The 13,440-nt window shown below is 31.8% G+C and overlaps 1 protein-coding gene across 7 annotated transcripts in view; it reads left to right on the top strand.

The window, feature by feature from the left end:
- The window catches only part of Shoc2 (SHOC2 leucine rich repeat scaffold protein), an 86,190-nt gene that overhangs the window by 2,419 nt on the left and 70,331 nt on the right, over nt 1-13,440 (top strand). The gene's annotated exons all lie outside the window — the stretch shown is intronic.

The following is a 13,440-nucleotide window of genomic DNA, read 5'->3' as shown; positions in this document are numbered from 1 at the left end:
ATAGTTGTGATTATTTTTGTCTGTAGTCTATCTAAATGTATAAAGTTTTTTGTCTAAGATTTGTAACTTTCAAATGGCTTAAATCTAACATTAAACTAACATAAAATTACATTCTTAATCTGTTTCAAGTTATGGGCATGGCCTATCTGTAAAGGTTACTACATTTCCCTAAGGTGCTTGTTTTGTTTTGAAAAAAATTACATTTTCTCAGTTGACATTTGTTCTCTCTCCTTGTTAATGATTTTCATGTTTCTAAATTCTTCCTTTGTTAGAAATTATTATGGATTAAACAGTGATGTTTAAAAGATATTATTAGTTTAGAGCTGGATTACTTTTTAGGTTTTTAATTACCAATACTTCCAAAGATGGCTTCTGAATAGTTATTGGTGTATTTTTTGCCTTAGTTTACCTAAATGGATTGTCGGGGGAGGGTGAATAAAATTGGAATGTTTTGTTCAACAGGTAGTTAAATTTTGGTCATGATTGTTTATATGCTAGATTAGCATTATTATGTAATTTAATGTTTCTGGAAGTTCATTAAACAGATTAAATATAGAATTTTTTTTAAGTAAGAGACTTAACTATAAACCCTGTTTCTGACAAAAAAAAAATAATGCCCTCTATATGTAGATACCAAGATACATATTTTTGGAGGGTGAATATTAAATATTAAAGTGCTTTAACAGCAATGTATGAAAACATAAAAATCTTTGTTTATAACACATCAAGAAAACATAAAAATCAGTGTGAAAACATAAAAAATTTTTGTTTATAACACAACAAGATGAAACACCCAAAACAATAAAAAAGTAACTAACCAGACAAAAAGTTAACTGATAAAACCTTCAGTGAGATCTGAGGTTTATGGCTTGGACTTGGTGCAAAAATTTTGGGGTGTTTATAAAATATCAATTAAGAGGAAATTTAGATATAAAATAAATACTTTGATACTTCCTGATAAGACTGGTAGGAAATTGAAAAATATTTTGTTGTAGGTGAATTAGACATTGGCTGTAATTTAGCAGTAAAATGATATTCAAGAAATGAGTCCTAAAAAAATATTAAATTGGTAGACATTGTTAATTGTTAGACCTAACTATATTTCATGCAGTGTCTGCTATCCTTATATCCCCTATTTTAACTGCTTACTTTTGTCTTCTGATTGTTTCATTTACATGTTACAATAAATCAATGAATCTTTTTTCTCTTTTTAATATAGTAGTTAAATTTTTTGTATATTCCTACTTCCCTGTCTAAACTTGGCTTTTAAAATCCTGAAAAATTTCATGGTTACAAATAACCTGTGGTATGCTTGAACTGGATATATTATGGAATGTTGTGAAATGTTCTTGCTCATCAATTCAGGTTGAAAGGATGCATATATCTGAAAAACATTCTAAAATATATAACTGCATTATTTTAAAGTAAAATAGTGTGTAATTGAACATTTCTTCCTGATTCCCAAGTTTTTAGCATAACATCTTTAATTCAACAAAGTTCAAGCATATAAAAAATAGTCTGTAAACTTTTGGGATGTTGATAACATGTACTTCTTGAGAAAGTATACAGTTCCCATTATCAAGATTTAAAAGAAAACTAACTAGATTTCAAACTTTGTCTCATTATAACTTCTCTAGAGATATAACTGATTGCATAAAGTAGTGGATTCTGTAAAAGGTAAGGATTCTTTTACAAGAAAGAATGAACATACTGCTTTAGCTAAAACATTACAGGAGGCCTTAAAAGAGGGAGTAGTTTGTCCTTATGTGAAATGAGTCTGAAAGACCTTTTTATAAGTTACTTTGGCATTCTTTCTGCTCTCCATTACTAGATAGAAGTCCTGTGATTTAAAATTAAGTAATTTCACAGCTGATAAAGATAAATTCTTTTTTCTAATGTCTTGGAGGTAACATGAAAATAGCTTGTTCTGACAATTGATTTCAGGATTTCTAGAACTTGGAGATAATTTCAGCAGTTAGATTTGGGCTTTCTGTTTTCTGTTTTGTGTTGTACGACACTTCTTCCTGCTTCCCAGATTTCCTTCGTCTTACATTTAGTCTTTAACTTATCAATTCCATTCCATTTAAAAAAAATATTTATTTTTTAGTTGGACACAATACCTTTATTTTATTCATATATTTTTATGTGATGCTGAAGATCGAACACAGGGTCTTGCACATGTGAGGCGAGCAATAGTTTCATATTCACTCATGTCATACAACTTTCATTGATTGCCATGTGTGTTTCATCCTTGGAGGATGCAGAGATAAATGTATCATATTTCCTACTTTCAGTAAGATCAGAGTTTGTTGCATGAACTGGGGAAGTTAGTAATTATTTGTTACACAGTGGGCAAGTGCTTTAACAGCAGTGTATATTGGCAAACTCAGGTGTGTAAAGATTCAGACTGCATGTATAACTGACAACGCTTACTGGACGATAAGCCCTGAACCAACTCTTGAGAGTAAATATGACAGATGAAGGACAGAAAGATGTTAAGGTCCATTTGGAAAATTACAGGGGAGTAACTGTATCCCAGGAGCTTTATATTTTTATATATTTAATATTTTTAATAGTTATTGCTTTCTTCCTAATTTAATTTTTGGACCTTGAACTGTGAATCTGTATTATTATTGAGGGGGCTCTTTAAAATTATTTAGATCTTTCACCTAAGTGAATTTTTCATCAATATTTTAATTAAATACAAGGAGAACATAATGAGCCCTGGTAATGTATGATAATTCCCACTTGGGTAATGAAGTTTTTTTGTTTTTGTTTTTTAAATGCAACACATTGAGAGTGATATTATGAACTTCCTTAGATCTTGTGGCAAATTTTTATTATGGAAATATTTTTAAAATATTCTGAGTAAATAAATTTCTTTACTTGATAGTGTCACTCATTCTTCTAATTTTTTTTAAAAATATTTTTAGTTGTAAATGGACATAATACCTTTGTTTTGTTTCTTTAGTTTTTTTATGTGGTGTTGGGGATCGAACCCCGTGCCTCATGTGTGCTAGGCAAGCACTCTACAACTAAGCCACAACCCCAGCCCACCACTCATTCTTTAGTTTAGTCATACTATATGATCAGCAATTATATCCTGGTAGAAGGCTTTGTATATTCTTTGAACTAGAGTATGGAGTAATTATTACCACAGTATAATTTAATTTATCTTCAGAGCCATGGTGAGGCCCATTTAGATATCCCCCAAAATATCATCTTCGCTTAGTTTTCCATTTAAAAATATTCTCTCCTATTGCTTTTTTGCTTAATTTTGATATTATAGAATTTTGAAAATTTTTTTCACACCTTAGCATTTACCAAAATACTTTAGTTTTCTAATAACATTGAGATAAATAAAGATTCTGCTTGGATATTGTCCCATGTACCTTTTCCTGACCAAACTTTAAACACTCTTCAGGCCTCAGTACTGAATCACATCATTCGGGAGACCTTTAATCCCTAGTTAAGTTCTCCTGTGTGGTATGTGTGGTGTTTTTGTTTTCTGTTTTTTTTTTTTTTTCTTTCTTTTGGTACTGGGGATCAGGGGTACTACCACTGAGCTACATATTCATCCTTTTTTTTATATTTTGGAATTTATTTTGAAACAGAGTCTTGCTTAGGCTGTCCTTGAACTGGGGATCCTCCAGCCTCCCAAGTTGCTGAGAAGCTTATAGGCTTGTGTCACCAGGCTGAAAGGTTCTGTTTAAGGGTCGAATAGCACCTTTCCTCTTTCATAACACTCAACATTTTTGTCATGGTGTGTTTAAAGTCTGTTTTGTTGAGCTGTAAGCCTCATGTTGAGCATTAAGAATTCCTGTTTTTACTATATACAATATTTAGACCTTGTAGGTTCCTAATAGAAAATAGTTTTAATAATCTAGAGCACCAAACTCAACTTGACACTAAAAATTCCAAAAATACCATCATGTTTCTTACCTTAAACATATATTTCCTGCACTTAAAGACCCTCAGGCTTTAATTCTGCCTTTTTTTTTTTAAACTTGATGTATACTTTTTTTTTTAAAGCTTGGTAAACAAATGTTGGAAGGACTGGAATTACTCTTAAGAGGCCATAGAGTTGAAAATAAGAGCAAGAGGAAAACATTTAAAAAACAGTTGCAAGACTTTTTTTTTTTTTTTCCCCAAAGAATAGTTTACAGGAACTTAATGTTGTGAAGAACAGGTTAATTGGTACATTTGTTAGATGACAAAAGAACATGTATTTCTGAAAGGTTTCTATCCAAATGATGCAGTTTGAAACTTTTTTTCTTTTGGTATTCATATTGAGACCCAAGATCTTGCACATGATATCCAAGTGTACTGCCATTGAGCCCCATCTTTAGACTTTTTTTTTTTTTTTTGAGAAGGAGTTTTGCTAAATTGTGTCAAGTTGGGATCCTCGTGCCTCAGTCTCTAGTAGCTGGGATTCCAGACATGCAACACTACACCCAGCTAAACAGTTTTAATGTGTTAAAGGCTTTTTTTATTTTTAAATTGGAAAGATTTACTTAATGAGGTGAAACATAGTAGGCACCAGTATTTATTGAACAAAATAATTGAAACAATTATCTGAAGAAACTAAATTAGTACAGTTTAATATTACTACCTGACAATTTGTAGATGTAGAGTTTTATACTTAATTATGTTTGTTTATTTGGCTATGAAACATGTAAAATTGAGTTGCTGAACATATTTCTCTCAGTGTTGTATGAAAACCTGTTACAATGATATGACAAAGTAGTATAATTATTGCTGCAGCTTTTATTTTGTTATAAAACGTGAGCTTTATTCCATTGGCATTTCCTGGTCACCTAAGCTGAGAAAATTAGGTTACAGTGTATAATTACTTATTTGTTAAAATTATGTGATGTCTAAGAAATTGGATGACCTAAAGTGGATTGTTTAATTCAGCTTTGGTTTATATGTTTCTGGGATATACAATTAAAAATTTCACTGAATGTCTTTACTTCTGGTCCAGCTACATAGGAGAGCACAATATTAAGATAAAATGCTGAGTTCTGCGACTATTTAAGGATAGGTAGAAGAACTAGTTATTGTTGCTAAAAACAAAAATTGGTTTATTTACCATGTCTTAATTATAGTCCTAAATTCATAGAAATGAGATGCTTATATATTAGGCAGCTTAAAATAGTAAGGTTTTATGATTTAATCCTGAAGACATTTATTTCTGTACTTGGATGTAGTGATTTGAAAATCTTAATACTAGAAATATGGCCTCGTTTCAGAACACCCACTAAGCAACTGTGGGAATTCAACATACTAAATGGCTGGTAGTGCTGCAATATTTTTTAAAATTTCCCCACCTACTGTTACATAATAGCTTATAGTAATATATACAGAACATGAGTATTTGTGTCAAGAACAAAATGTATTGAAGCCCAAGGAAATGTGAAACATTGTCACATCTTGTGGTGGGCACTAAGGATCTAAAGACGAATAGATATAAAATGCTGGTCAGTGAATGTCTGACATAAGTCAGGTGGCATATGTTGTGGTGGCATGTAAGGCATGAAAATAATTGTTTCGGGGGCTTAGAACAATTTTTTAAAAATGTGGAGTCCCTATTTTAAAAACACAACTTTGAAAAATTTTGCTAAGAAAGTTTAATAATTCTGTTACAACCATTTCTATGATATTTGTGTATAATATTTAAAAATTTTAGTGAAAATAATTGGGAGGTGGCAGTGGGTACTAGCATGGAACTCAAGGTCACTCAACCACTGAGCTACATCTCCAGCCCTATTTTGTATTTTATTTAGAGACAGAACTGAGTTGCTTAGCGGCTCCAACTGCTGAACTCCAGGGCTTTGAACTCCAGGGGTGTGCCACCACATCTGGCTTAGTGAAAATAATTTTTATTTAAATATTTTTCCTAGAGTATTGTGCAGACCATACATTGCAGTATAATGTTACTCTGAGAACTAATGCTTAAATTGTTTAGGAACTATTAAAAATGAAGTCCACTGATTTATTGTTGTTCAGGAAAACATGGTTGTAAAGGATTTGATAAAACATACTTTACCAGCTTGTTAATTTTAAAAGGAATTAGTTTTAGTCTGCACTAACTGCACAGAACCATTAGAGGTAATGTTTTAGTTTAAAGGTTTTTGTAATAGGAAAAAAGGACTTAGTAAATTTGCTTTAAAAGTCAGCTGTAAAATTCTTCTAGAGTTTTAGTGCTACAGAATAATGCTTTAATGTATGACTAATTATCTGCATACAAAATTATGAAATAATTGTATGGCCTTTTATCACTTGAAGCTTAGTTATACTTGACATTTTCTTATATGTATATATGTATATTTTATTATGATGATTAATTCAGCAATCATAGGAAGATCTTTTTTAAAAAATATTTTTTAGTTGTAGATGGACATAATACCTTTATATATCTTTATGTGGTGCTGAGGATTGAACCCAGTGCTTCACCCATGCTAGGTGAGCGGTGTACCACTGAACCACAACCCCAGCCTTCGTGGGAAGATCTTGATTCTTGTTTTATTAAAGAAAGTTGAAATTGTTTAATATAATTGAAGTTTTATTGTATTTTACTATACTTAAATTCTTTGAAAATTGATCATTCATAAATGTTAGTCATGTGATAAAAATTTAAAATTTTAATTAGCACATCTTATTTCTACTGTAACCATTATCCTGTTTGTATAACTATGCAGATTGATAATATGTGAGTTGCTTCCAAGAGTAACTAAAAATCTCTGTTAAATAAATGTTGCAGAGACAGAAGGAAGATATCTGGTATGAGTTAAATAATAAATCACTTGATCCTAGCAGATTACTAATTGATTTTCATATGTATAGTATGGGAATTTTTTACATCAAGCTTCTTTGTGAGAATTATATTTTGGAATTTGTCTTGGTCTGCTTGGCCTACTATAACAAAATACTATGGATGTACGGCTTAAACAAAAAGTACATTTCTCAGTTACAGAGGTTAGAAAGTCCACAATCAAGGTGTCAGCCAGTTCCCTTTTTTGTAAGAGCTCACTTGCAAAATGGCTATTATCCTATTGTAGCCTTATTTGGAAGAAAAAGCCCTCTGGTTTCTTATAAGGGCACTAATCCCATGAAGACCCCACACTCATCACTTCTCAAAGGCCCTATTTCAAATACCATTTTGTTAATAAGTGCAACATAAGCCATAGTAACATTACATCTAAAAGATAGCTGATAGTTCATAGCAGATGGGAATTATAGGATTGTATTTATTATGTTAGAATATAAAGATGTCTACTGCCTTTCAAAATGTGGAGTAGCTTCTGATTGTGGAAATTTCTTGTTAACTGTGTAAGTTGAACCAATGTTCAGTGCTGCCTAATGTTTCTTTGATCTTGGATGAGGAGCAGTCTTGCTTTGGAGTGCTTAAACACTACCCAAAAGTTAGTTTGAAAACCCAAAATACATTATATAAGTTATATTAAAACTAAACTGCCAAGATAGTAGATAAATAAAATAATTAGTAAGCCTAGGAGTCTTCAGAAGATTTCTGATAGTTTATATAGAAAAAGTAATGGAAAAAATTTATATAATTAGACCTAGTAATGTTTGGGTTTACACATTAAAAAATGAAGCATTAAATGCAATTAACTTGTTTGTAATTTACAAGTACTAAAAATCATTTTTAGGTTGGAAATTCTTTATTGTAGTCATCTTAGTGTTTAAAATATCAGCCACGTTTTATTTCTCTTGCTTTATACTATCAACTGTTAGGTACATGGGTAACAATTACATATATAATTGTAGAGGAGGGAAAAGTGGCTTCCCTTCACCTTTATATATTCTTTGGGTGCAATTCTCCTGCCTCAGCCTCCTAAGTAGCTGGAATTACAGGCATGTGCCATGCTCCTTAAGATTTTTAAAGATGGTTTAAATACTAATTTTTGGTCAGTGCATGTTTCTAGTCAGCAGATAATTTTGAAACACCTTCTGCTTAGTTTTTGTTTCTGGGACACTACTACAAGTTTTATCTATGCTTGTGTGTGTGTGTGTGTGTGTGTGTTTGGTGTGTATTTAATTTGTACATATACATTTTTTTCATACATGGTAGCATACTGTGCTTTTTAGAGCTCAGTTTTTCTCATTTAACTAATTTTTATCATATAGTACTTTTTCTGTTCTAAGATATGTTTAGTAAGCATTTTTTAATGAAGATTAATAATCTATCAATCTTGAGAAATAGGTAATATTCTTTTGTCACAGAGTAAGAAACCAAGGCATAGAAACTTTAAGTAGCATGTTGGTTGTGGAGCTGAACTCCAGCAGACTGGATAGAATCCTCACTATTAGCCTGTTTGCTGATATACAGTAGTTTTCCTTTACCTGTATGGGCATGTTCCAGACCCTCAATGGATGCCTGAAATCGTGGGTAATAACTGTGTATCTAAACTTTTTTCTTCACATACCTATGATAAAGTTTAATTTACAAATTGGGCACAGTAAGGAATTTACACTATCTAATAATAAAATGGTATTGCAGTGATAACAGAGCTAATTTCAGTAGCAGGTATAGTGTGGATATGTTGGATTCCAGGTGGGATGAAACAATGTGTGAGACTTCATCATACAGTTCAGGGGGGTGCACAATTTAAAACTTATGCTTTGTTATAGATTTTTTTTATCTATTAGGATTGTGGTTAATTGCAGATATTCATGAAAAGCAAAAATATGAATAAGGGAAAACTAGTTCTTATTGCAGTTGTTTCATACCAATACATAGTTATTGCCCTATTCTTTTAAATAACTACATAGAGTTCTATCTAAGAACTAATTAAAAAACACTAATTTTTCATCTAACTGGATGCAGAGGTATTTCCATGTATTGTTGGTCCAAATTATGCCAGTATCAGAATCCTTGTGCCTATGTAATGCCTGCATCATTTTGACTATATAGAGTATCTCTACATGTTTTTCTTCCTTTCAAATTTTGGAGTATGGGAGTCTTGTATTTATATAGTTTTGTTTTTTTGACTTAAGGCTTTTTCCTTTAGTGGGTGTAAAAGTTAGTGCATCTATATTATGGTGTTATAATTAGTTCATCTTTTAATGGATGGTGTAAAGCAGTACAGTATGAAGATGTCACATACTCAGTCCATTTATTCCCTCAATTTTTGTTGGTTATACAACATTGTCAGGGATTGTAACATTTGTATTTTATTCTTCAGCCATAACCATATCTTAAATAATCTTAGACCAGTAGTTAAATGGATTATGCTTAAAACTTGTCTTTTGTTTTTTGTTTTTTTGGTCATAGCTTTTCTTATTATTGTTGCATGGCTGAACTTCATCATCTAGTATTTCCCTAAATTCAGTTTATAGGAACAGCATTCCGAGTTTTTGCATATTCAAAAATGTTTGATGGTGTTTTTGTACTGAACTATTCAGTTAGACTTGGCGTAAATTTTGAGGTATACTTTTTTCCTCCCCAGAGGATTCTATAGTATTTCTCTACTGATTTTTTTTTTCCTTTTTAAAAAATTTTAAAATTCTTTATCGTTATACATTACAGTAGAATGTATTTTGACATACATACACAGAGTATAACTTTCCACGGGATTTATTTATTTATTTTTTTGGTAAACATTGATAACTCTCTCCCTCTGCTTTTTTATGTAGCAATGCTCTTGCCTAGATTCTCAAAGGATTCTCTTTTTAAATCTTTGAAGTATAGTGATTTTACTATTTATCCTGATTAGTTTGTACTTATTTTTCTTAGGAAAAGGTATAGTTTGTACTTATTTTTCTTAGGAAAAGGTATGTCCTTTCAAACTATGACTTCTTTGTTCAGTTCTGACTCTTCTCTGAGCAGTGCCAAATGAAGTCTGTGAAAGCTTCAGATGATCCAAGCCACAGGGATTGTTGGGTTTGTTGTTCTGGCTGTGTCATGTACTTTAGCGAACTGATATTGATAGTTTTTAGATTTGAAGCTTGCATCTATCCCTCTGGTTTGAGATTTTCTTAGCATTCCTCTTTTATTATCTTTATTGTGTTTGGCAACTCTTCTTATATAATGTGATTAGGGAGGTTTCCTGGTTATTTGAAGATGATATTCGTATTTCTGTTTCTCATTCTTCTCTCCCAGTTTTGAGAATTTTCAAGAGGAAAAGGAGGCCATCTTTCCTCTGCCATTTTCCAAACTTGAAATCTTAAGAACTGTTGGTCTGCTTTTGTTAAGCACGTATTTTATTCTTTACAGTAAAATTATCTTATGTGCCAGTGTAGTTTTCTGAAAGCCAAAACCTGTTTATTTACAGAGGGTGTACTAGATTCCCCCTCCCCCTCCATGCTTGCTGGGGAAGTACTTGCACTGAGCTACATTCCAGCTAATAGATCAGAAATTTTTAAGTTAAAGTCACATTTTATCATTAGTTTGATTGTATCACTTTGTGTTTATGAACCCTGTGTATTAAAAAAACATTAAGAATGATACTAGAGACTATTGCCTCTGGTTGGGCACTATTTTTGGACTATTTATTAATTCTTTAGTATGTTTTAATGTTGATTCCTTTTCCTACCGGATCTGAAAATTGAACTTTGACGTTCTAGATTCTGCCACTAGGATAGTTTTACTTTAAGACCTTATATAATAACAGTAGTTATGCAATAATTTGGTATTCTGAGTGGCATTTTGTTTTTGAAGGAAAATGTCAATTTATTTTTCTCACTTAATGACTCTATTAAAAGAAATGCTTGAAAATTTTCTGTTCTCTGATTTGAATGTATTCATTTGGTTTAGTTCCATTTTACCTATCTTTTCTGCATTAGCAAGAGTACAGGTGACAGTTGAGAGATTGGTATTTTTCCCCCCTCATTTCTTCTACGCAACTGACAATATTACTTTTGTAGTTCCAAATATAAAAGTACATCTGACAAACTCACAGAATATTTTAATGCTTTCTATATTATTGGAGATTTTAATTTTAAGTCTTTGTCACCCCTGTTATTGATAAATTCATGCTTTTAAAAATGTCAAATTTTTAATGGTTTTGAAAAAAATCTATCAATGTTCTAATTTGTTTGGTAGATGAGCCATGTTTGCTACTAAATTTACTGTGAATGCTTAAAACATGAGAGATAATAGATATTCCTCAGAAATTTTTTTTATTGAAATAAATTCGAGAAATGTTGTTTAATGCCCCCTGTGAAGAATATAAAGAGCACAAATAATTTCTTCTGTAAAGGCGGTGTATAGTTATGTTTGGAAACATACTCCAGATCTCTTTGACCATTAGAACTAGATGTTATGGAAATACAGTTTGGGAAATTCTGACAATGTATTAGAGAATATTTTCAGATTAACATATCATTAGGATATTCCAAAATATGTGTTTACATGACATTATGATTACCCAAGGCTTGGGGACTAATGTGCTTTTAAATATGAAAATGTCCTAGTATGTAAATAAACTCAGAATATTCAATAATGCTAGTGTCTTCTATTTTCCAAGGTTTCTTTTTCTATAATCCTAAGAATTTTATTAGAATTGATCCTAATTCTTCATTGCCCAGTATATATTAAAATTTTCATCTTTGGAGCTACTTTGTATTAAGACTTAGTAGTATTAATTTTAGTGCTTTAAGGTGCCTATGAAGTCATATCATGTACCCCCTAGACTTATTTTTATGTTAAAAAACTGCTAGACTTATTTTTCATGTTTAAAAAAAAAAAAAAGAAAAAATTGAGGCCTAGAAATAGTTTTTGCTCACATCGCATTGCAATTTATCAAGGGATTTAGAACCAAAACCCTACAGTTCTAGATCTTTTACTTTTTCCCTCTTTGCTGCATTTTCTTTTTTGTATTTCACTTTTAAGCACATTTCTTTTTAAATGAAAATTAGCTAAATGATATCTCCATTAAACTTTGTTGAGTATGAGGTGAGTCAAATTTAATAAGAACCTATGTAACCTGCTAGACATCCAGTTCCTCCTCATTTATCTAAATTATATTTTCTCTTCTTTCTCTCCTCCACTTTTGTCTATGCGCCCTCCGCCTCCCCCCCCCAGTAAGAGAGAATAATTTTAAAATAAGCATGTATCCTTACTAGTTTTACTAATAATAATAATCAGGGCTAGGTCTTTTTTTTTTTTTTCCAAAGAGAGTGAGGGGGGGGAGAGAGAATTTTTTAATATTTATTTTTTAGTTCTTGGCGGACACAACATCTTTATATGTGATGCTGAGGATCCAACCCGGGCTGCACGCATGCCAGGCGAGCGCACTACCGCTTGAGCCACATCCCCAGCCGGGTCTTAAGAACAGGTGAATGGGCCAAGGATAGATGAGTTCAATTCTTTTCTGAATTGAGCTGCATCATCACTTCCCTAGTGGTCAGTTATGGAAAGATTTATCTATATAGTCTACTATTATTAGACAAGTGCACTTAAATGACTAGAGCTGATATGATTTTGGATTTAAATTTATAAAACTTCTTTTTTTAGCATGCGTACTCAGAAAGATACCACTTAGTAGAAAGTAATTGGACTTTATATGAATTATGCATTTGATATAAGTGTATTTTTGAAACACATTTTTAAGCGCCAGAACAATCAGTAAACTACCAGTGTGATCTGTAGGATCAGAACTGAATTTTGGGGGGGGGAGTAATTTTTAAAAAATAGATATTTTGAGTTTTCTGTATTCTGTTGGCTAATCTTTTCCCCTAAACCATAGAAAACAATCCAACCTTTGCAACCCTTTTTCTGTCAAACATTTTTCTTGGTTCATGTGTCCAATTTAGCTTATTTATATGATTATATTTTTTATTGTATTCTGAAATAGAAGAGGCATATATCATTGTAGATGATATAAATGGGCCTTAATCTGCCTCAGAATTATTTCAATAACTTAATGAACTGACTGCTAAAAGCATTTAGCACAGTCTTGGGATATAGCACTTGCTTAAAGATTATTTTTTGCTTCTGCAACTATTATTGTCAGATTCATATCTTACTATTTGACAAATAATTTCCCTAAATCTTGGTTATCTGTTAAATGGGAATACTGCTACCTGGGGTGCTTACTTCTTAAGAACTGTTTTGGAAATCAAATGTAATTATGTGAAAGTAGTTGGTAAACTCCCCTGAGCTGATCTAGCAAATTTTATACTATTAGGACGGGGGCGGGGTGGGGGATGGTGGTTAAAAACAAGGAGTGGAGATCTGCTTTTTTGGGAAAGCGTTTAATTGAATGCTGTAAAACAGGTTTGTCTTTCCTGAGTTCTGGCAGACTGAGACACATGTGGACATAAACTTCTTTCTAGGCCAGGCAGACAAAGTACAGGCTTCTTCTTTGTTTGGTGATTGTTATTTAGATTTACATCATTCCTTGCAGATTGAAGATTATCAAGATTTCTGTTTCATTGGTGTTCTTGATATAGTACTCATAAAATCTTAGATGAAGA

The sequence above is a fragment of the Ictidomys tridecemlineatus genome, chromosome 1 (assembly GCF_052094955.1).
Source record: "Ictidomys tridecemlineatus isolate mIctTri1 chromosome 1, mIctTri1.hap1, whole genome shotgun sequence".
NCBI classification, from domain to species: Eukaryota; Metazoa; Chordata; class Mammalia; order Rodentia; family Sciuridae; genus Ictidomys; species Ictidomys tridecemlineatus.
This window is presented reverse-complemented; position numbering and strand designations above follow the sequence as displayed.